Genomic DNA, 25,245 nt, shown 5'->3' on the forward strand with positions numbered 1-25,245 from the left:
AAGGAGTTGATGAAAAAAAACAAAAAACCTCAGCAAACAAAACAAAAAACCCCCACAACCCTAAAAGCCACGTAAGAATTCAAGGTATCTTAAATGCTTAATGCTTATTTTCTGTCTGCCGGATACAGGCATGAAAAAAATGGAAAATAAATTTGACTCAAAAAAATCATTTTTCCAGGAAGGAAAAGCCTGTAGAGTAGGACAACGAGAGAAAGATCTCCTACTCCAAGTGCCAGCCCCCTCAACCTAATCCTGCTATCACTTTGGAATTACTGAAAATCTGAAATCTGGGTTTCCAGGACAGAGAGTGTAGTGTGGTTCATGGAGTAGTCTTTCCTCCTGAAACTTCCCACCTCAACTCTGATGTAAAATTATTACTCTGCCCCTTAAATCCCAAGCTTATTCTTCCCACATCCATTTTAAAGCTCCTATCCTCCACACACATCACAGCCAACAAATCAGTTGTTATTTTCTCCTACATTAATCCTAATGCCCCACTAAATCCTCTCTCAAGTGTTCTCTATGTCCCCTCCAATTGACAAACAAGTCTCTTCCAAATTTATATAATTTTACAACAACCCTTCCTTGAGTTTCCTTATTGTGATCTTGGCTCTTCAGTCATTTATCAAGAAGGCAGACCCTTGCAGCAGCCAAACAAGAGCTCCATTAAAATAAAACCACCACCACCCATGAAGTTAAAAATATCCTCCATATGTCTTTGAGCTCCTCAAGTCAACTAAGTTCAGAGGCAAAATACAGCAGAAAGGTCGCCAGTCTTTTGGGATTAATTCCAATCCTTAAAAATGTCAAGAAACTGATGTATGAAAAGCCCACGAACAAAGCAAAGATAAGAGTAAATACAAATCATGTTACTACTCACGATGCTTTATTGCAGTAATATAGCGGGTGAACTCCAGTAATGACAAGCAACAGAGTTACTATGTTGAATGATTTTTATGTTGTCTACAGATCCATAGAACCCATTATCTGTCAAATGCACAAAGATTACAACATTGAACTTTCTGCATGTTCAAATAAGCCAATCAACACGATATGATTAATGGGATACAGAATAGGAAAGAAGGCCAGATTTCCATGAGGACCTAGAGGGGTAGGAACTAGGGCTGTGCAAAGCTTCGATCACTGATTTGATTCGGTAGAGATTCAGCCTGATTCAGCGGCCAAATCTCTGAATCGAATTAGGAGACCCTTTTATCTCTCCAAATCAAATCAGAAACCTCCGAATTGATTTGGAGAGATTCAATGCTTCAGATATATACACAGCGTTAAATGTTTTTTCTACATACCTCAAGGTACCAGGAGGCTCAAGAACGCTGAGATGGTGGGGCGGATGGGGCGCCCCATGGGAGCGCAGTGGAATCCCCAGTGCACTCAGCGGTGGAACCGGAAGTGGACCAGAAGCACTTCTTGTCCACTTCCAGGTCTGCCGCAAAGCACGCAGGGTACTCCTCCTCCGCCATCCGGCTCAGCAACTGGTGCCTCCTGGGTCTGGGGGTGGGGGGGTGGGGGGGGGCACCCAGGGTTCCCCTGCAGCCGATCACTGAGCCAGGGAAGTGCGCAGGGGGAGGTGCACCATTGAGCATGCAGGGGTCTCCAGGCACTCCTGTGGGACACTCTGTCCATCCCACCATCTCAGCATTCACGAGCTGCACATTCTTCGAGGTGTGTAGAAAAAACATTTAAAGCTGCGAATATGGCTGAATCGCTGATTCTCCAAATCAGCATTGAATCTTCAGATTTGGATTTGGCCGAACTGAATTGGGACAATGATCCAAATCAATAAATCGAATCGCTGACCCCCAAATTGGGCCGGATCGGAATTGATTGTGGCTCGCTTCACACAATCCTAGCTGGAACCAGCACCACATTGGCCTTCTTCCAGTCTTTGGGCACTACACCAGAGTGCCAGGAGCTGAAGAATGCAACCATGAAGAATGGCATTCTCCTCCTGAATCCTTCTCAATTTGAACTCAGGCTACTGTAATCAGAATGGTATCTAATATTAGCAAGGTAACAGATTCCTTCCCTGTCAGTCACTTTTTGTATAGTATGATCACAGTTCCTAATGGAGAAGACTTAAAGCCCTCAAGTCTGTGTCGTGTGTTGCTGACCTGCCATTCAGTCCTTTCTTAACCTGCCGCAAACTTGCAAATTTGAACACATAGCTGCTGATTCTAAACAAGTGAGTTGCTCAACTTTAATAAGTAACTGAATGTCCATGATTAAAATACCAATCAGTGCAAGTCTTTGTTTCCATAGAATAATTTCTGAGTTCAAAGTCTATATGTACAATGGAACAGATAACAGCCATCCCATACATTTTATTTTTGAGACACAAATAAAAAACACTTGCTTTTATCAAGGCATGGCTGTAACTGTGTAAGTTAGTTTTCTTTGATTCCATAAGTACCTGGAATTATTCTATTTCAGAAAAAAAAAAGTCTTTTGCTCCCACTGTTCTGTCATAAAGATTCTTTTGGAGAAAGTGACACTTACCTTAATGTTCCAGCTTACAATATAAAAATGGGAGGAATTTAAGTGTCTTCTCCCATTATATAGGTGTTCATTTGGTAAATGTATTACATCTAAGTATAGTATAAAGACAATACAATGAAGACAATTACTGTCAGGTTTTCTGTAGAGCCTTGCTCTATGGAATATGAATGCAGCAATATGAAACTTGCTGCTTTTGAGGTCATACTCATTGAAGTAAACATCTTCTAAGCAGGGTACAAAGACTGTTTTACAAATAGGGGTGTGGGCTGATAAGAAGATGGGGACCTATAAGCTATTGATGTTCTGGTGATAGCTCTGTCACCAAATTCTTCCACTGTCTTTGGCAAATCAGCAGGGACCACATTCTCAGCTGATGCTTATCAGTTCAGCACATGGAACTATATCAGTGAACAGAAGTTAAGAAACTGGCCCTTAATTTCCCTGTTTCTCCTTATATAAAATGAGATGATAAACCTTCAGCCCCGCTCTCATTGGAATACTGTGAGTCAGTTAGTTAATGTTTGTACAATGCTTTCAAGAGAAGAAGCACTCTATTACATACAATTTAACAATACTACAAGACAAATTCAGGGTTACTCTTAAGTCCTCAAAAGCAAAGAAATCCAGCAGATGGCCAAGCTCTGTTTTTAATGCATGCAGTTACAAAATAAGAAAAACTAAAAACACAAACAAATGATTTACAGAAAAAGGTTTACTGTCACTCTGCAGTTACAATTCTGAAAGCAGTTCTTTTTTTGGCTCTTAAATTAGTAAGCAATTCCACAAGTAGATAATAGCAGTATATTGTTCTTAATATTAATATACTATAGTTTCCTTTGACTTTGAATATTTTGGGGAGTGGGCTGTGGAGGGGTGGGGAATAATGGTTTCTACTGCTACTTTTATTTTTGTAAAAAAATAAAAAAGCCTTTAAGGCCATACTTTACAACACAATTTACTAGCAAAATTGACCTGATTCCAAGACATTTCTTGCTCTTCTTCTTTTAATATCTCGCTATTTAGAGATGCACAAAGATACATTATTCTGTGTGCCTTCAATGGAAGCAATTAATTAATAATCACTATTCTCACAGTAGGACTGACGTTCTTTATACTAATAACTACTCACATGTAATAAAGTTTTTGGATCATGTTTTTTATTAGACTGTTAAGAGTTTGGAATAATAAAACTGGAAATGGAATATTTTGCCGCAAACAAAATGTTTCTGAGAGAGAGAGAGGGGGAACAGAGTAGTTGCCTGTAGGCTGAGGGTGGAAAACTTCTAAGAGTGATCTCTGGGGGAAGGGTAAATTTAAAAAAGAGTTCAGACTGATTAAACTGGAAGAACATTTTCAGACCTATCTTTTGGAACAAGGGGAACCATAGAGACAGCACAGATGGGAGTCATATTTAGCTTGAATCCCAGTGTAAAACACAGAAGAGAACATAAGCAGTAATACCCTGAGTGCATTCTTCAGTGGCTAAATTGATGTGCTCCCATTATGGAAAAATAAGAGAGCATAATGTTCTTCATTGGGCAACTGGGGGGGGGGAAACATACAATCATGGGGGGGGTTTCCTGTCTGTGGGTACCAAAAGGGAAGGTCTGGCTAAAAAAAGGGAGATGTACAGAAGAAGGATCTACTCTCCCCTCCTACATGCAACTATGAAGGTAGAGAGCATATCTGGAAAAAATGGAAGAGAGATTGAGAGGATATGTGAAGAACGAGAGTATGAATGGAGTGTAGAATAGAATGAAGAAGGAATTACCTGCCAGAACTGGGAACTTATGATTCATTTGATTTGGAAAATTACATTGTTACCATTTTGGCAGAACAATATTTTCAAACGTCCAGGCTATCATCAGGGGTACAGGTTGTAGTCATAGTGGTCTACAGGCAAAAGGAATCAAAACTTGTGGCAGAGGTGATATCTTTTATTAGACCAACTAGATATTTGCAAAAAAATAATAAAAATCTTTATTTGCCAGCTTTTGGGTGCACACACCCTTCCTCAGGCATAGGAGAATGCAAAGATTGTAAAATTTCTCCCAGGTGGAAATGAACATTCATATTTCACAGGAAAGCTGAAGGTATTGTAAGACTTCCTGGTTAGAATAGTTCATTTTGTGCAAATAAGGCTTAGATAAAAGTTAGAACAGTCTATTTACCTCAATGTTGTCTGGTATCAAGCAGGATGTTGAATTATGTTTCCTTATTTTCCAACATGGAGGTGAATAGACTGTTCTAACTTATCTGAGACTAATTTGCACAAAATGTACTACAGTATTCCAACCAGGAAATCTTACAATACCTTCAGTTCTCCTGTGAAATATGAATTTTCATTTCCATCTAGTAGAAATTGTACAATCTTTGCATTCTCCTGAGAAAGGGTGAATGTGCCCAAAAGCTTGCAAATAAAGATTTTTTTTTTTTTTGCAAGCTATCATCAGCATTGGTAAGGATTTGCAGTGGTGAGTTTGGAGAATTCATTGGTTACCTCAGCAGGCAGGGAGTGGCCCAGGAGACCCTATCCAGTCCTATATAGTAAGCAAAATTTACTATCTTTCATGAGAGGGTGGAATGATTCTATTAAAGCAGGGGCAGGCAATTATTTTGAGTGGAGGGCCGCTTACCCAGTTTTGGCAGGCTGTCGAGGGCTGCATGGGTAGTCCCGCCCCTTGACAGGTGCCCCACCCCCTGGTCACCATCTTGGGACCAATGTCCCAGGGCCAGCACTGGTGGGGCCCAAAGCGGGGCACAGGCTGGCAGGGGTCTGTGGAGCTGGGCTGGGCTGCACCAGCAGGGAGGGGGGGAGCTGGCCAGGCTCCATAGAGCCCCTGCCAACTGGGACCCTGTGCTCGTGCCACTCTGCTCTGGGCCCCACCAACACTGGCCCCGGGGCACGGGTGCAGACCCCATGCTTCCACTGGCTCCCACCCCTGCTCTCACCCAGTGCCCCCCAGCCCTGTGGTACAGGCGGGGGGCAGCACACACACTCAACCCCCTGCTCGCCAGCAAGGAAGAAGCTGGTGCTGAGCGTGGGGAAAAGCAGCCCCTCACCTGCCCCATGGCCGGTGCCCCACGTTGCAGCCGCTCACAGCCTATGTGGAGCTCTCTGGAGCATGCACAGGCAGCCCCAGGCAGGCTGTGAACAGCTGCAGCACAGGGCACTGGCCATGGGGTGGGCGAGGTGCCACTTTTCCCTGCGCTTAGCACCAGCTTGTAACCCGCTCCACTGCCAGCCTGGGGTGGGGGGGGGAAGGGGGAGAAAGCAGCCCCTCCCCGCCCCATGGCTGGCACCCCACGCTGCAGCCACTCGCAGCTGGCCTGGGGCTGCCTGTGCCTGCTCTGGACAGCCCTGCACAGGTTGTGAGTAGCTGCAGCGCAGGGCGCCAGCCATGGGGCGGGTGAGGGGCCACTTTTCTCCGCACAGGGAAGGAGCCCAGGGAAAAGCTGAGAGCGGGGTGGGGGAGGCGGCTCCTCCCCCGCCCCACACCCAGTGCCCCACGCTGCAGGCGCCTTCCTTGCCTGGGGTCCCCCCCCAACTTACCTGTTCTTCCCACGCAGGGGCAGCCATGTGCTTCCAGCCCAGAAACCCCGGCTGAGGCTTCCGGCTGCGGGGCGCGGCCGGGTGGGGCCCGCTGTTGTGGGAGCCCACTGGGCTTCCCCTGGGTCCTACTGCCCTTGGTTCCTGTCATTTTTGACAGGAACCAAGGGCAGAGAAATATTAATTTTCCAAATTTTTTTAGGGGCCCCACAGGCCATATTTTGCCCACCCCTGTATTAAAGCAACTCTAATCTACCTCAAATAGGTATTTGAAAAGGCATCTCTTTAATCCATTATCATATGAATCTATTACAATCTTTTGCTTAAGCATAGACATGGAGGGACATAATACAAACCTTTGTGAAGCCTCAGGGTCTCACTTACATTTTCTATCTTTCAGTGCTTTAAAGACAAGTAGGCCATTTCTAAAAGCTAATCTCAAATTAAATAAAGGGCAAGAATCCCTGTCTTGATGAACACAGGTAGGATCTACACACAGGAATCATCTCACTGACTTCAATGGTGTGGGCTTAAATGAGTAAGACAAACCTGGGTTTGCAAATAAAACAATTTATATTACAAAGTGTAGTATGAAAATACAGTTAGTTTTCACATTCAATGTAAAGGTCATTTCCAGATTCAACTTGCAAACCCTTCAAAACATTCGGTTATGTCCGTAAATGTTATACCCAGTGAATGTGTTGGGTAACACAGCCTAACACAGACAGACCCTGAGACAAGGGATTTTTGCATTTTTATGTCTTTGCAAAGAATGCCTCCTTCGTCATACCACAGAAGTGGTAAAAATATATCCTGTAGATACTTTGTAGATTGCTAACTGGTTTAAATCTCCGTGTCAGCCTCAGAAAACTATTTTTCATAGAAAAGCAGGCCTGGAAGGGACCTCAGGAGGTCTAGTCCAAACCCTTGCTCAAGGCAGGATCCCTATTTAACCATCCTATTCAAGTATTTAAGTTAGCCTTAAAACTGCACAAATAACTCTTGCACAACTACCAGGTACAATACCTGAAAACACAAAAAGACCCTAACTTGCTGCAGATTAAGCAGGAGTATGAAGGCACCATCAGTGTCCTGCCACTACAAGGACAGAAGTAAAAACACACTCAAGACATTCAAGGAAAAGGACTGTGCCCCATGCTAGATGAAGGCAAAACCCTCCACAGGTCATCCCAAATACAGCAATCAATCTAATGCTGTGCAGAAAAGCAAGACTCTCAAGCCAGGAACCTCCAGGTTTTTAAAGTATCAAAAAGAGAACTGGCACACCCTCATCAAAATCCCTAGCCTTGGTTGCAGCCAACACCCAATGCTTCTAAGGAAAGTGGAGGGGAAAAAAGCCCTGACGCCTGTAGCAACAGACAGGAAAATTTTCTTCCTGGCCCCATGTGGCAACCAGCAAAACCCAAGAGCATGGGAAAACTAACCACCCTCCTCTCTCTATTGCAACTTGAGGACTGCAAGCTCAGCTCCACATATCACAACACATATCCTAACTGGAGAGCCAGAGCACCCCTTTCTGTCATCCTATACCTTACGTATACTTGTTTCATAACCAAGCCAGTTGTGAAACTCTGCTTCATTCTCCTGCTGCTGAACATTGTTCTGTTTTCTACCCACTGTGGGCTGCAGAGATCTTCTTGTGATTTCCAAGCAATACATGTTTTGCAGAGAGGGGAGGGGGCAGGAGAAGGGGGGGAATTCCTGGTCTTCTACCTATTGCTCTTCACAGCCCACTCCAGAAATGGCTACTCCTAAATTATCCCTGAACAATGCTTACCCATCCTCTTCCTGAAAACCTCCAATGAAAGAGATTTCACAATTTTGTGAGGCAGTCTATCTCACTGTCTTAACATTTGAGAAGTTTTTCCTGGTATCCAAAGCTTTCATCCATACGGTCTCACATATCTCAGTTCTCCACCGTACCATTATTCAGTTATATAAAATCATTGGGACAGCAATATATGGAAACACCCAGCTCTCTATCCTTCTTGTCACCATCTTATATGAAAACTGTATTTGACTGAGAGTTGTCTATTCTGAAACTTCAACTGTCCTTGAGGGAGTCTTCCCTGAAATTGCTAAACAGTCCCAACAGATATCTGAACGTTAACAAATGTCCTAAGAGCTACAGTGAGTCATGTCCTACTGAACACAATGCTGTCCAAAAGTTTGATGTATTCAACATCCACCAATATATAACTTAAGAATGAAATTGATAAAGCTCCAAGTGGTATGAGAAATTTGGAAACAGGCCAGTGTGAACACAACCCCAAAAGCTCCATATTTGGCACTGAGCTCATTATTTTGTAAAAGATAGCAAAGCAAATCCCTCTTTCTAGATACCAGCAATATTTTTTGAAAATAGTGCTACTTTTCCTTATGTTTGAATTGGCTTATTATAACCTCTACATTTGCCATCATAAACATATAGCTTTGGAATCAAGCCTATAAGAGAGTCTTTTTAAAAAAGAAAAAAAAATCTGTTCCTGGTTTGAAAAGCAAGAAAATACATGCCTTACTAATTTATCCTTATTTTAGAAAGAGCATGAAACAATCCACTTATCTGGCCCCAGGGACTTCTAGACTCTGCTTTAGACACCAGCGTCAAAAAGCCATCCTTTCAATGGATCCTTATCCGGAAGGGATAAGTAAGTATTAAGTGTAACTGGGTTATCTATTACAAGGAAAAAACCCAAACTACAATCTCCACAACATGTAACTGTTCAGTTTCATGGCAGTTATTCATTCTTGGCATAGCCAAATGTATGGGCTAGCACCAATACTGGTACAAATGGAAAGACTTTGGAGTACAAAATAGATACAGCATGACAAAAGATACACAAGCAGAAACATTGCTTATTATCCTGGACTGGTAAAGGGTAACATATGGTTGGCCAGAGAAACGCTGGCATCTTCAACATGTAATAGACAAATCTCTTATTAAAAGATGATTGCTGTAGGCAGCAGGAAGTGGAAGCTGGAGGAGACAGGGGGACTCTAAAGGGAAGGCAGTGATAGCAGCACCAGCAGACAATGGAGAGCAGCAGTGATGGCCTAAGCAGTGATGGCCTGGGTAGCCAGCACCTGGGTAAAGTGCAGGGAGCCAAGTAGATGAAGGTAACAGGAGCCTGTGAGCAAAGAGTTAATGACTTAGTTTGCATTTGGCTCACAGGTCACCAGCTGGACAGGCCTGCTGTAGAGGATGAAAAATCAGAGGTAGCAGATCAAAGTACTCATGATCTTGTCCTCACATGTGGTTTCTTACTTAAGACCAGTGAAACCTGGAAAAGGATCCTCTGCATCTTCCTTTTAACTTGAAACAAAACAGAATGTTGTGCGTGATCCATTTTCCCTGTAATGGTCAGGGAACCATTATGGTTACAAATCCCAAAAAAGGGGGCAAGTATTAGTGAAATCTTTCTTACCTCCTGCCTTTCTGTCTACGTACATGCTCTTGGCTACAGTAACTAGGCTGGGGGTGCTAGCAGTTGTAATGCCGTTGTAATGATCAATATCCTCCTCTCACCCCTTCCTTCAAAACAACTCTTCTGTTCATTATCCTTTCCACCCAGCTAAAGCCCCAACAGTGAAGAAGCGAGTAGAGGAAGCAGAGGGAGAATAGACCCTAAAGACATTTTGAGAAGATAATAAGTAGCCTTTAACACTATGCCACATTTTCCAGAAGAGAAGCAATTTTCCCCCACCTTCATGAAAAGCTATGATGCTTTGGGATTGACGGTGTGATATAATATATACAATATATACAATAAATATATTGTTTATTTATATAAACAGGCCAGGCCAGCCTGGAGAGAGTTCAGAGGAGGGCCACCCACTTGGTGAGAGGGCAGCAGGACAGGCCCTATAAGGAGAGACTGAGGGACCTGAACCTGTTCAGCCTCAGCAAGAACAGGCTGAGGGGGGACGTGGTGGCTGCCTACAAACTCATCAGGGGAGATCAACAGCAAACAGGTAGAGCCCTTTTCTCCCCAGCACCACCTGGGGTGACAAGGAACAATGGTAATAGGCTGATGGAGAATAGGTTTAGGTTAGAGAGCAGAAGGCAATATTTTACAGTTAGGGCGGCCAAAATCTGGAACCAACTTCCCAGGGAAGTGGTCCTCGCCCCTACCTTGGGCAAATTCAAGAGGAGGTTGGATGATCACCTGTCTGAGGTCTTGTGAACCCAGCATTCATTCCTGCCTGTGGCAGGGGGTCAGGCTAGATGATCTGTTCGGGTCCCTCCTGACCCTAGCTACTATGAAACTATGAAATAATGGGGGGGGGACAGAAATACTAGGAGCAACACAAGTACAGAACCTAGACGCAGCTAGATTAAAAGTTCCCTCATGACTCCTGTAGCTGTACGCTCACCACAGGGCTTCTCTACAACCTGTCCTGCAGCATGCTTGCTGAAGCCCTACACTTCGTAGACTTCTCCTAGCCTTGGCAGATCCTGTAGTACTTTTGGCTCCCAGATTTCCAGCCATCCTATTCTGAAGTATCTGCCCACACTCACACTGGATCTATACAATGGTTTCCGAGTTCAAGATTTGGCTCCCTTTCACCTCTTTAAAAACTGCAAGAGCTATTGTGGACCTGAGCAGAACTGGCCTGGAGAATGATAATAGCTACAATCAAGACATCCACAACATACACTTCCTTCATTTGCCCTGAACACTCGAACTGCCTTAATCCTAGTAGTTGGGATGACTGATGTTCTCATTGCAGCTGGACAGATACTACCGCATCACAAATTCCTGTTTAGACAAACATTGCACACAAAGGCAATGATTCTCTGCTTATTAAGATTCAATGGGCCACTAATCATTAAAGTATAACATACAGGCAACCCCTGCTTAACAAGGTTTCAGTTAGCGCTATTTCGCTATAGCGCTCATTTAGAATTGATACCCGATTCTGCTGAGCGCTCAGCCAGTCTTACTATAGCGCTCAGTGGAATCAGAGTTTTTGCAGGCAGGCGGGCACAGAGAAGTGGCGGCAGTGGCAGCAGCAACGGGAAGGCGAGTGAGTGGCAGTGAATGGGCGAGCAGGCATGAGGGCCCAAGGTGGGACAGCAGAAGCATGGGCCCAGGCTGGCACATGGTGCCAGAGTGGGTGGGGATGGAGACAAGTGGCTGCAAAAGAGGGGAGGAGCAGTCCAAGGCGGTGCCCAAGGCTAGGGCTGGCAGGGGCCCGCACCTGGGGTGGGGGCAGGAGCATGGGGCCTGTGCTGGTGTGTGGGGTCCGTGCCATGCCTGGTGGAAGCCTGCACTCAGAGCAGGGTGGCATGAGCACTGGTGCCCGGGCTGGAGCAGGCAGGGGGGTGGTGAGTGTCAGAACTCAGTGGTTAAGTGCCTTGGCACAGTGGAATTTTCTAGCACAATGAAGCTTTTCGGCTTGGTGAAATTTTCCGCTACGGTGGAGAACCCCGATGCAGAAAAGTTCCTGCCATCCTTATGCAAATACGCACACCATTATTGGCCGGTTCTAAATTATTCCTACGTGGTGACTAGCAATTGGTTCGCTAGCCGTATAAAAGTTAGAGCAGTTTCCGCCCAAGTCGGAGAACTCCGCGCCCATCTTGGAGTGAACTTGGCGGACTGATCAACCACCAACGACTTCCTGTCATCGACTTTCCCGATGTACCCCGTGTCCTGCATGCTCGTTGAATTGTTGTATTCCGTGTCCTGCATGCTTGTTGAATTGTCTACGGACATCTCACCCTGGTTTCCAGAGCTCTCGTTCGGTTTGCAACTGTAACGGAAGTTAACTCCTCGCCTACGCTGTGTCCATCGACAGTGTAAGTAAAGTAATCTTGGTTTAATAGATACGCTTCTGCGCCTAATTCTGCTCCATCGCGGGAAAATACCCACCTGCCGTTTCCCGGCCTACCACTCGACTGCTACATGGCGTCACGAACAGGATCTGGGGAAGACGCGATGGAGTTAGAATTAGTTAGAAACTGCCCCTGGTGCAGTGAAAGGCGCCACATGACAAACGCCGTGGAACTAGGGGCACACATCACCTATCACCAGGCAGGCGGAATGGGTGAAAGGCTCGTCAGCGGTTACCTTTCACTGAAGGGGGAAGAGGGAGCTTCGAAACAATGGGAAGCACATCTTCACCCCGGAGCGTTCGGGTGTGTGATGGGTAGCGAGCGGGTCCTATTTAGGCCCTGCGAGGAAATAAGTACCGCATCCCTCACCAGAGTCATGCCGGCGGGCGCAGTAGACCCGACTCTTAGCCAAGAGTACGCCCGCTGTATGCGGCTCATGCGGGAGGGTGGAGAACCGACGCCGATCGACCGGTTCAGTCCCTCAGCTCTGGCGTCTGGATTGAGGTGCTGCGAGCTTCTTTCTGAGCTCCATGAAAATTTAGAGGTGGAGGGACGCGCCACAACTGAGAGGGCAGGCCCAAAGAGCAACAAGGGGAGAATGTTGAATGTGATGTTCCGCACCATAACAACTTTGCTGCGGGAGAATGAGAATTTGGAAGCCCAACTGCTCACAGCCGTTCAGGTGGCTAAAGAGGTGGCAGTAAAAGAAAACCCCGAGTCGATGCCATTTCAAGATGGCGCCAAGGAAGGAGTGAGCCACCCAGAGAACCCGGAAAAGAAGGGCGGAGCTTTAGAAGAACCGGCGGAAATCCACCCAGCAGCCCCGCCCACTGAGGTGACATCACTCCTGGTGGCCCCACCTCCTTACCACGGGGAGGGGGCATCGAGCGGAGGATTGCATCCGCCCCTCCCACCAGACACAGCAACAGCTTCGACAACAGCTCATCCTGTAGCGATAGTCAACCGAGCAATCAATGCGCAGGGTGCAGTTCGCACCACCATCTATCGCGCTCGTACTTGGACTGAGTTACAGGAGTTATGCAAGGAATCAAAGATAAAGCCTGAAGAAACTCTGGCCGTGTGGCTAGGATGCCTGGTCGTGGAGTTTGGATCCGACTTGCTAGACTTGGAAGAGGCAAGCTTCCTGACCCGGCAAGCCTCGTGGAGTGGGGGGCACGCCACCGACATAGATATAGCGACGTGCAACATTCACTGGCCCATCCCACTTCCAGCGCTTGTTGCGGGCCAGGTCAGCCACAAATCCCACGCATGGCACAACGGTCACCCATTGAAGGCCAGAGCAGAACAAATTTTATTAGCAATAGTAGGAATTTCATACTGCTCCTGGAACTCCAGAGCACACGCACTGGGACTAACACCGCCCCAGCAGAGAGGACCGTGGCCTCACCGCCACCTGCGAAATCCTGGAATTGTTCCGGTGACTCTCAATGGCATGGAAGCCTGCGTTGAAGTTTATGGAGGAAGGAATGCCATCATCCTTCGGATTCTCCTCAAACCACTAGCTGGCCAACCAGCGGGTAACCTCTTACGTCAACTCCCGCGATTACAGGCCCTTATAAAATCGGACACAGGAACTTCCAGTGATTTAGAACATTGACCCACTGAATGCCCGATCGAGGCTCAGAGCGCAAGACATCGCAAATCTGACCTTCGACGAACATTGCAACCGTTGCCCCAAAGAACGCCAGAGGAGAGGATCATGTTTGGATCCCTCCTACACCATTCTAGGCTCACTAAACGGCAACTACAAATCCTGGGAGACGCAGGCCAATGGCAACTAGCATATGAACTAGGTTTCCAATATCCAAAAGAGCCAGATGACGAATCCACAATGTTCTCATCTTGCTGAGCGCGGACAAAACCATGCAATGCCCGAGGTTCACATTGGGTGAGATTGTGTGGATCGTCATTCCATTTCTGTGTCGGTCGCATCCGTGAGCATGCGAGAGGGAATCGTCCAGAGTAGAGCCATGTCCGAGCACCTGTATCGTGTGCTTTAAAGAAAGTGGGAAGCAGCGGAAAAATCCAATTGGCTGTCCCGTCGCGCACGCGGTTCCATACAAACACTGTAGTATAAGTTAATTAACTGTTTTAAGGAATTTTTCTTTACGGTTTTTTGCCCGAAACCCAAAGTGCATGGCAGAGGGAAACCCCGAGAGAGAGAGACAGAGAAGAAGAGTACCGGAGACGCGGGGGCCGGACGTGTAACTTCACCATGACACCTACCGAAGTCCTCATAATTGAACTTTTTATAACTAATATACTTATGTGTATTTGTGTTTGCATTGGTTATTATTTAATTCGATCCATTGAGGACGAACTTTTTTCGCTGTATACTTTTGTATATACTCGTTTACCATATGTACCCCCCGAGAGAGATGATGACGATTTAATCGACGTGTATGTGCTCCAATTCCAGCTGTGCCGTCGGCAAGGGGGCATGTTAGAACTCAGTAGTTAAGTGCCTCGGCACAGTGGAATTTTCTAGCACAATGAAGCTTTTCGGCTCGGTGAAATTTTCCGCTACGGTGGAGAACCCTGATGCAGAAAAGTTCTTGCCATCCTTATGCAAATACGCACACCATTATTGGCCGGTTCTAAATTATTCCTATGTGGTGACTAGCAATTGGTTCGCTAGCCGTATAAAAGTTAGAGCAGTTTCCGCCCAAGTCGGAGAACTCCGCGCCCATCTTGGAGTGAACTTGGCGGACTGATCAACCACCAATGACTCCCCGTCATCAACTTTCCCGACGTACCCTGTGTCCTGCATGCTCGTTGAATTGTTGTACTCCGTGTCCTGCATGCTCGTTGGATTGTCTACAGACATCTCACCCTGGTTTCTACAGCTCTTGTTTGGTTTGCAACTGTAACTGAAGTTAACTCCTCGCCTACGCTGTGTCCATTGACAGTGTAAGTAAAGTAATCTTGGTTTAATAGATACGTTTCTGTGCCTAATTCTGCTCCATCACGGGGAAAATACCCACCTGCCGTTTCCTGGCCTACCACTCGACTGCTACAGTGAGAAGCAGCGGCAACAGAGGCAAGTAGTACAGGGCCTGCGCTGCTGCCCAGGGCCAGGGCCAGGAGGGGCCAGGGCCCAGAGCAGGGTGGCAGGAGCGCGGGGTCCACATCAGTGCCCAGCAGCAGGGGCCAGTGCCTAGAGCGGGGCAGCAGTAGTGCCAGTGCCCGGGCTGGCAAGTGGGGCCAGAGAGGCCGGTGGGCAGGTGAGGGGGTGGGGAGAGAAGCAGTAGTGAGAAGCAGCAAGGGAGGGCCAGGCATGAGCGTGGGACCCGTGTCAGTGCCCAGGGCCAGGACCAGCGGGGGGCCCAGAGCAGGGTGGCAGGAGCACAGACCCGGGCTGGTATGTGGGGCTGTAGTGCCGTGTTATGCCTCAGCTCTGTATTCTTGGGCAACCCTGGTACAGGATGCAGTCTGTCTGACTCACAAAGGACTCCCCCCCCCCCCTCCCTCCCCTCCTCTACATAAACGAAACTGATTAAGATGCAGTGAGAGACGCACCTAAAACTCTCCAGATAAGGGTGATAAGAGTGAAACAACTGCCCTAGGTCTCATTTACATCCGAGATGGAACCAGATGACCATTCATTTACATGAGAGATGGAAAACAGAAAGCCTGAAGCAGAGTCTGCAGTGAATTCTGGGACCAGAGAAGCAGGAGAGCGCTGCATGATGGGGAATCTGTGCTTCCAATGTTAATCAACCCATGTTCACACACACCCAGCTCAGCATTTATCAGACCAGTTCTAATCTGGATTTGCTAAGGACTTTTCTCCCCCCAGGCACACACACACAGCTCTAAGTTTAATAGGCATCTCGGGCCGTACATTCCCCGGTCCCACTATGGGAGGCCTATTTAAACTTGATTGACTAAAACTCGGTTGCCGGGTTAGGGAATGCTGAGGCAAGAGACCGAGTCCGAGGGGGTACGGGCAACATTTGAACAATGGTTAAGGGTTCATCACAGCATCCAGCCTGCTGGAGCCCTAATCCCAGGTGTTGTCGTATCTTTCCCGAGACGACTGGTGGGAGTCCTCTCCACAAAAGGTTATGAGCACCCCAATAATTGCTTTAAGTCTGTTAAAAGACTATAGTAAAATCTGGAAAAGTCATGCTAAGCTGAGGCTTGTGCACAACAAGTAAAAATCCAAAATCCTGATGCTGCAAGCTATCTATTGTTCCTGAAGAAACCATGAGATATCCCATCAGGATATCTGCCATTCATAGGAATCTCAAGCTGGCTCCCAAGTATTTGGGTTACTCCCTTATCTTAAGTGTTTCCTGATTATCAATCAGTTTCCTGAGATGGTTCAAACCAGATAACCCCTTAATAGAAAAGGCAATGATTTACATTACTGAGGGTGCTTCGAAGCAGCTGAACTGAGGGTATAAAAATCTGTAAGTGTGTGTGCTTAAAAAAAAAAAGAAGAAAGAGAAAGAAAAAGAAGAAGCAGGAAAGAAAAGGGAGAAAGAAAGAAGAAGAAAACTCCTGTGCTGACACCATCCCCTGTCGTTCTTGGGACGCTGGAAGAACAGATCGTCTCTCTCTTCAAGGATTGTGCTACGGACTGTGCCTGTCAGCTTTGCAGCTTGGGTACCGTGGACTCGGTGAGATTCCCAGCGTTCTCTCTTCTTTCTAGGCATAAACTTCTGAACCTGAACTGTATCAGTTAAGCTTGAGCTAAGTTTCCCCAAATACTTAGTGAAACCAGGGTAGTATTGTCATTGTTTGTGTTTGTTTTTCTTTTGCATGTCTATTACTACTAGTACTATTATATATTTCATATGCTTAGCAATAAATAACTTTTATAGGCAAACTGGTAGTAATTGGGTATATTTTTCCTTCTCTGCTTCTTTTTCCTCCTGTGCTCTGCAGCAACGCTTCTTTTACCTATGCTAAAGATTCCTGTGAAGCCTAAATTATTGTGGGGTCTGCTCATCAAGAGGCCAAAGATTGGGACGTGCTGAGTTTGAAACACATAAGGGGATCAGCTTGTACAGGCCGATTGACCCAGTTTGACTCAGACGTGCCCTTATGAACTGAATGCTGGCCCATGAGGGTGTCAGCTGGACACCCAGCCGGATTCAGAGGGATTCTGTTTACCTGTGTGCTTGTGTTTGACTGCATTTTATTGTTGCTCTTATGAACTGATTCTTGGAATATGAGGGTGTCAGCCTGTTCATGCTGATCAGCCTGGCCAGGTCAGGCGTGTCACGTTAATGTGTGTGTGTTTGTGTGTATGACTGATTTGGTGACTGGAGGAACCCAGTCCCATTGAGATTGAGTCCTGCAAGTTAGCTCCACTGGGGGTGAGGGCTTGCAGAAGGGAGAAATACAGCTCCGTATAGTAACACAAGCAGCACATTGACAGAATCACTAAGACCCTAGAAACTATCCCTAATAAATGAGCACACCCCAAAGTAATGGACAAATTTGGTAACAGCCGGCAGGTGGCCAGGGGAGTGGGGAGAGGCAACGGCGGGGCAGGCACTAACCAATTAAACTCTACTTACATTCGTTTCTATGGGGAAATGGGATTTGCTTAGCGTGGTTCCACTTAACGCTTAGTTTTTCTGGAACCAACTAAGCACGTTAAGCAGGGATTGCCTGTACAAAAATTTTCTCTGAACCGAACATGAAATTATAGCACTTGGCATGAAAAGAACAAAGCTCTTCTGTGGTAGGTAAGAACCAGATCAACACTTAGGTACATATGGATGAAATCAGTTATGCAGCCAATGCTCTGTTGTGCACATTGACAATACTCAGCCCACATTATCCATGTACAGGTTCATCTCCAGATAAAGTATTTGTAGTCATAGCTTGCAGGTGAATTAAATCTCTTATGAAAGAAATACTACAAAAAGAAAAGAACACTGCTGGTTTTGAAAAAAAAATTACTAGCAAACTCCATCTGACTTCTGGAGAAGGAAATGCTGGTGCCCCATTATAAAGACCCCAATAGATATGGAGAAAAAGATTGTTTTAATAGAAAAGAACAAATGCAAGTCACATTACAGAATGGCAGACTGTATTCTGGAAAGGACCCACTCTGCAAATGATTTAGAGATCCTTATAGACAATCAACTGAATGTTAACTCTCAGTGGGTGCACTAACACATGAAATTAATTCCACACAATAAGCTCTGGTGCAGTTCACATACACACACTCCCAGGCTCCCAGGAACAGTGTTTCCACGTGCACCCGGGACCGCAGCATGCTGAGCCACAACGGAGCAACCCCACCTTGCAGGGGTCTGGGTGAGGATCAGTCTGCCAGCCTGGGGCTACTCCACTCTGGTTTAACATGCTACAGGGGGCTGGCTGGGGCAGGAGGCTGCTCCAGTACAGGTCTAAATGGCAGGCATCCCTGCACTGGAGCACCCTCATGCCCCAGCCAGCTCTGGTCAGTGTCTACACCTGTGTTGCAGTGGAATAAATAACTCCGCCATGAGACAGTACTTGTGCTGGGCAGTACTATCCTATGGCAGAGTTAATTAGTTTACTCTGGCCTAACAGAACCACATATGTAGACAGTGACACTTTACTGTAGAGCTACTTAGCCCACTGCAGTAAATATCTCTGTAGAGGTACCTAGTGTGTTACAAAAACAAACAAACAAAACTTAACAATCATTGGGTGCACAAACACAGGAATGCTAAGCAGCACCAGGAAAATGTTCTCAACTCTGTAAAAGATGTAAGTGAAAATGTTACTGCAGTGCATTCAGTTCTGTTGTCCACACTTTAAACCATATGAATAAGTTGTATAGGATGCTGGGAAGAACTACACAATGATTTGTATTTTGGAAAGTTTTACTTTTGGTGAAAAACTAAAGGAGCTTGATTTATATATGTTTTCAAGGATACGGTTGAGAACTTGCACAGAGAGAAAATATCCAATCTTAAATGGTTATTTAGTCTGACTGACAAAGCTATTCTGAGCTCAGTGGCTTGAAAAGTCTGAGTTAGAAAAATAGCAAGATAAACATTTTTAATAATGAGGACAATTAATAATCGTTGCCAATTAACTGAGAAGTGTGGTAAATTCCTCATCACTGTCGTTAGATTAAGAGGGCTGCCTGTGTAAAGTAATCCTTATAGTACAGTCAAAGGTATGACTGTAACACATGCCCCCTCACCCCCCAAAAGTTAGAAAGTTAGTTGGGATACTGACACCATTAAGGACGTAGCAGTAGGATCAAGCTGAATTACAATTTGTTAAACTTGATAAGAATCTAGCATTTTGTGGCTTTTGGTATGCTCACAGTATATTGTCATAACTATTTCTTATGACCCTAAAAAGATCTGTAAAATCCTTTGTTAAGTTTGTTATTCCTTTATTATTATTATTATTTCTTATCTTAGGAAAGAAAGGCAGAAGATGTACAAAAGAGGGATAAAAATATAGCTTTACTTATGGACAACTTGTATTTTTTGAGTGTGGTCTTACCTCTAGTGAAATCAAGTGGCGTATAACCACTGATTTCAGTGGAAGTAGAAGCAGGATCTCAAGAGATGTATATGAACTTGAAAGTATGGAAGGGTCAAAATGCTCAAAGCCAGGGTTCTCAATATTTTTTTATGGGATGGACCACCTCTCATTACCAATAGCATCTTCTGGATACCTGGATACCTTTTGGATTCCTTCATGAGCAAAACCTCCCTTTCCACTGGCAATTATATGACAGCCACTGGGCAACTACAGTACAGGCTTTCAAGGGAAAATAGCATTAGGAGAGTATTTACGTGTTTTTAGTCTCTTTTAATGCAATTTACCAGCTGGAAACCGAGAGGACACACATCATGTGATCAGCCAACTCTCAGTGGACCACCACTGAGCATGCAGTTTGGGAACCTCTTTTGATTTCAGAAATACCAGGGCAAGAGTATGGCAATAATTCAACATATGTATTTTCATTCACGAATAAATATGTCCCAAGAGACATAGCTGGGAGCGGGGAGGAAGGAAAGTGAAGGGACAGAAAATAATTTCTCACTGCCTTCTTTCTATCCTGTTCTAGGCTGGCTTTTTGAGGCCACATACTTCTCTCATTTCACCCAACCTTTACTTTAAAAACAAGAATCTGGGCAAAACGCCCTAATAATTTTGCAATTAAAAAAACCAAACAAACCATTACTAGAATGCCTCTTCTGTGGTAAAGCTCACATGGAAAGTTGTTTTGTTTTGCTTCACCTGTATCAGGGCAAGTATTTATACAGTGTGACAGTGCCGTTGGTATGGTAATTACTCTTCACCGCTGGAAAGCAAAGCAACACTGCAACAAAACCACAAACTGGCCTTACCATTCAAACTCCCGTCTTTTGCAGATGGAAACACTGCACGTTGTTTTCCTCTTTCTGCTTTTATTAAACCCAATCATTCTGTTTTATTTCGCTGTTTTATTTTGCTGTCGGGTGAAGACGGGGGATGACCATACCTTCCAGAATGTAACAATGTCGGTAGAGGCAAACCACAGAAGCAAATAATAATAATAAAACATGATGGGATTAAGACACAATCGAGCAATTATCTTTTCACGACTCACATGGATCCATCTGCCTGGATTCACTATAGAGCAATGATTGTTTGAAAACCAAACAAAAAAATTGTGAATGGAAAGAACAGATGGCTTGTGCCAACCCTTACTCAGGCAAAACTCCCCCTGAAGTGCCTGAAAAGAGAATTCTGCCCTCCTTTCCCTGCTTGTCTAAACAAACAGGGAATGAAGTCGTCCATGACTTCAGGGAGTTTCATCTGGGGAAGGCATGAGCGCCACATTTATCCTTCCCTGGATTGCCCAAGTGGACGGAGAGGCCCAGCTCCTTATGGATGCCTCCTTCTACTTTGAAGTCAGGATAAATGCATACCTTGACAAACTAACAAAATGAGTGAGAGAGAAACAGAGGGAGCACAAGCTTTGGCAAACCCAAGTTCACCTCATCAGATGCCGTCCTCCTACTTGGCCAAGACCAGCCCCTGCCAGCAGACAGGACCTGGACAGGCATTCAGAGTCACAAAGACAGCAACAGCAGCAGGGCCCACTGCCCTCTCTCAGGGGCGGTGTCTGTGTGTGGTGGATCCAGGCACCTGGCTCACCTGCCCGCTCCACTACATCCTCAGCAAGTCCCAGACCCCAGCAGGAGAGTGGCAAAAGTGCCCGGGTGGGGGGACTTGAGAAACCAGTGCCCGTTGCTTTGGGACAGGACCCTGAGCAGTGCTGCACTGGAGCAAAGGGGAGGGTGGCTTGCTGCCTCCAGGGCTGCATCCAGCCAGTGAGCAATGCACAGCAATCACCTGGGGCCCCGCAGAGACAGCGACACACACAGACGGCAACACACACGCATGGACACATGCAGACACGGACACACAGAGACACACAGAGACAGGGACACACAGTAAGACGGACACACAGAGACACACACACACACGGGGACATACGCAGAGACACCAACACACAGAGACACAGAAACAGCAACAGACATAGATATACACGGATATACTCGCACAGACACCGACACACACATATGCACGCACATGGACACACCCGGACAGAGAGAGGGGCACACACACGGACACTGACGCGGACACGGACACCCCCTCCCGCGCCCCATCGTCGCGGGCCGGGCCGGGCCGGGCCGCTCACCTTGAGCCCGGGGCCGCTGCCGCAGCGCTGACCTTGCAGGGGAGCTCATGGCGGGCGGCGCCGGGCCGGCTGCAGGCAGAGCCGAGGCGAGAAGGACCGGGGGCCGAGCACAGCGCGATGCACCCGACGGGGCTGCCGCTGCCGCCCGCGTCTCCTGCTGCTGCGGCGGCGGGGGGCGGCGCGGGGCGGGCTCTGCTGCCAGCCGGGGCTAGGGCACCATGCGGCCGCTTCCGCCACCGCCACCGCGCACGCCCCAGCCCCGGCCCCGGCCCCGGCCCCTGAGGCAAGCACTTGCGCCGCGGGCACGGGCTGCTCCTCCCCTGGCGTCCCCGGCCGCCTCCCCTCTGCCTGTCTGTCGGGGGCAGCAGCGCGGCCAGAGCCCCCTCTTAGCCTGGCGAGACGGCTTGTGCCCTTCTGCCTCCTTGCAGCAGGTGACTGAGCCCCTCTCCCCACGCAGGGCCGGGCGATGAGCCCCCTCCTGTCCCCTTGGGCAGGAGGGGGGGTGAAGGGAGCTGCTTTTCTCCCCCCTTCCTACCCATCTTCCAGGAGGCCTGTCCTTACAAGGAGGTATTTGGTGGTGCCACCTAGCCAGAGCTGCCTCCCCTTGCCTCCTGGCCCCAGCGCTCCGCCCCGAGGCACTTTCCTGCCAGGGGCCCCTGGTTCAAGAGAACCCAGAGCGCTGGGGACCAGTGACTTTTCTCTCACTGGAAAGAAATATCTCCTATGTAGTTGCAGTGAACCTGGAGCTGCTGAGGGTGCACAGGCAGCGCACTTTGGGGCTGCTTTGCATGAGCTGTTGCATGGTTGTGGGGGTGTTATCTTTATTTGGGGTGGGGGGAAGGTTCTGGCTTATAATGTTCCAGAGCCAGCCTGACATTTGTATATGGGACGCCCAAGGCCTGCGCCAGTAACATCCATTAAATCTGCACACATTTACTACTTCCGTATGTGCCAGCTGGCAAAGTGCTGTCTGCAAATAGCTGTTTAGGCATCTGAATAGCAATTTGTTTGCATCCTTATGCCACACATATCTGGGGTTGTGGTAAATGGGGGTACAAATGCAAGGACTTCTGCAGTGACTTTTTTTCAGTATACAAATTTGATCCCCGTAATGAAAAGCTTGTCTAATTGGCCTGTGGTGAGCCATAAAAAACAGATTCACAACCTACCTCCCCCCCTGCCCTGTGTAGTGGGCAAACTAGCAGATTCTATTTTTAAATCAAAATTATTTAAAATTCCTATCTCTTATTTCTTCCCCTCTTCCTGCTAGAACAGAATTTTATCTATATCTATTTACTGAAACCTCGGAAAGTGATCCTATATTTCTAGGGGGCAGAGAAAATTAGAGATCATAGATTCATAGATTGTAAGGTGCTGCAAAGGACCTCACAAAATTATCAGGTCCCCTGCACAAGGCAGGAAAGACAACTGGGGTCAGGTAACCCCAGCAAGGTGGCCATCCAGTCTCCTCTTGAAGATTTCCAGGGTAGGTGATCACACCACCTCTGGAGGAAGTCTGTTCCACAATCTGGACACCCTGACTGTGAAGAAGCTTTTCATAGTGTTAAGCCTGAAATGGTCTTCCAGCAGTTTGTGGCCATTACTCCTGGTTTTCCCCAAGGGTGCCCTAGTAAACAGTTGTTTGCCGAGCCCTTGATGCATTCCCCTGTTATAGTGGTAGTGCCCTTTCAGCCTTCTCTTTTTAAGGCTGAAGAGTTCAAAGTCCCTCAGCCTTTCCTTGTGTGGCTTGCCTTGCAAGTCTCTGATCATATGGGTGGCCCTTCGCTGGACTCTCTCAAGATTTCCCACATCCTTGTTGAAGTGCGACACCCAGAACTGGACACAGTACTCCAGCTGCAGTCTCACCAATGCTGCGTAAAGCGGAAGAATCACTCCCTTCATTTTGCTTGAGATGCATCAGTTGTTGTATGCCAGAGTATAGTTTGCCCGGCTGGCTATAGCATTGCACTGCGGGCTCATGTTCATACTATAGTCTATTATTACCCCAAGGTCCCTTTCAGTCACGGTATTAGTCAGTTTGGTGCTGTGCCAGTAGGCATGTTGGGGATTGTTCATCACCAGATGGAGCACTTTCCACTTCTCAATGTTGAACTTGATCTGGTTTTGATCTGCCCAACTTGCCAGCCTGTTTAGGTCCACCTGTATCTGCAGCCTGTTTTCAAGCATGACCACGCTCCCCCATAACTTTGTGTTGTCTGCGAACGTGGCCAGTGAGCTCTTCACCCCCACATCCAAATCATTGATAAAGATGTTGAAAAGCACTGGACCAAGCACAGACCACTGAGGGACATCTCTGGCCACTAGGGCTATGCAAAACAGCACTGTTCCACTTCGACTTTCATTTCAACGGAACAGTGTTTCATTTCAAGTTTCATTTAATTTTGAAAACACTGTTTTGTTTTGTTTTGTTTCGTTTCGTCGAAACTGTTTCGCTGTTTCAATGTTGTTTCAACGTTTCGCCCATAGGCTATAATGGGGAATCATGAAAATGCCTAACACTTTGTCATTTCCTGCCTGATTCAGATGAAACTTGCAGAGATGGTAGCCCCTTTTGAGGTCATGAAGCCTGCCACATTTCAAGGAGATAGGCATAGAGGTTTCTGGGAAACTATGCCTCAAGGTGTTGACAAGCAAAACTCCTGTCATTTCGTGGCAGCAGCAGCCTCCTGTCATCCAGCCCACAGATCTGGGGGATCTCACCCCCGGGAGGACTGCGGGGCTGTGCCGGACTCCTCCCAGGGGTGCAAGCCCCTCATCTGCCTGCCAGATGACAGGAGGCTGCTGCTGCTGGCAGGAACTGATGCTGGGTCCAGCCTATGCCAAGTGCCAGGAAGACTGATGCTGCTGCTGGCCCCAGGAGGCAGAACCAGCCTTCTGTGATCCGGCAGGCAGATTGGGGGCCCACACCCCTGGGAGGAGTCCAGCATAGTCCCTGCAGCCCTCCTAGGGGTGTGGGCAGGCCCCCTATCTGCCTGCTGGATGACAGGAGGCTGCTCCTGCTGGCTGGGACTAGCACTGGGCGCAGCCTGTGCCAGGCACTGAGAAGACTGGTGCTGCCACTGGCCCCAGCCAGCAGCAACAATATGCTGTCATCTGGCGCACAGATCTGGGGGCCTGCACCCCTGGGATGGCTGGGGGCTGTGCAAGAATCCTCCCGGGGGACATGGCCCCTGGATCTGAGCTGGATGACAGGAGGCTGCTGCTGCCAGCTGGGAGCAGCGCTGAAGCCAAATAAGCCCGCTTTGAAACTCAAAACATTTAGAAACTTTCTAAATGTTTCGAGTACCCTTGTTTCATTTTGAAGCTGTTTTGCACAGTCCTACTGGTCACTCCTCACCAGGACAACACAGATCGGTTCATTAGAACTCTCTGGGTCCACTTCTGCAGCCAGCTTCCTACCCACCTCACTGTCAAGCAGTTAAGCCCACAATTCTCCAATTTTCATGACCTCTCTCCCTTTCCTTATGCTAAATCGGAGTAATATCCTAAATCCATTATTGCTCAGTGAGGGAGGTTTCTATTATTATCTGGAGTTATGGTGTGGAAAAAGAGTGAAAAAACACTGGACTAGATGGGCCTGTCCAGATGAGCGCACATGGGCAGGGGCGTGCG

General features: G+C 47.1%; 1 protein-coding gene across 1 annotated transcript in view; it reads right to left on the reverse strand.

Moving 5' to 3' along the window:
- The window catches only part of GPRIN3 (GPRIN family member 3), a 91,365-nt gene extending 69,492 nt beyond the window's left edge, over positions 1-21,873 (reverse strand). Inside the window, exon 1 of the mRNA XM_019488100.2 lies at positions 21,613-21,873. The gene's annotated coding sequence lies outside the window, so the exon portion shown is untranslated. The remainder of the gene's footprint in view (positions 1-21,612) is intronic.
- Positions 21,874-25,245: the final 3,372 nt, after the last annotated feature.

The sequence above is a fragment of the Alligator mississippiensis genome, chromosome 2, assembly GCF_030867095.1.
Source record: "Alligator mississippiensis isolate rAllMis1 chromosome 2, rAllMis1, whole genome shotgun sequence".
Taxonomy (NCBI): domain Eukaryota; kingdom Metazoa; phylum Chordata; order Crocodylia; family Alligatoridae; genus Alligator; species Alligator mississippiensis.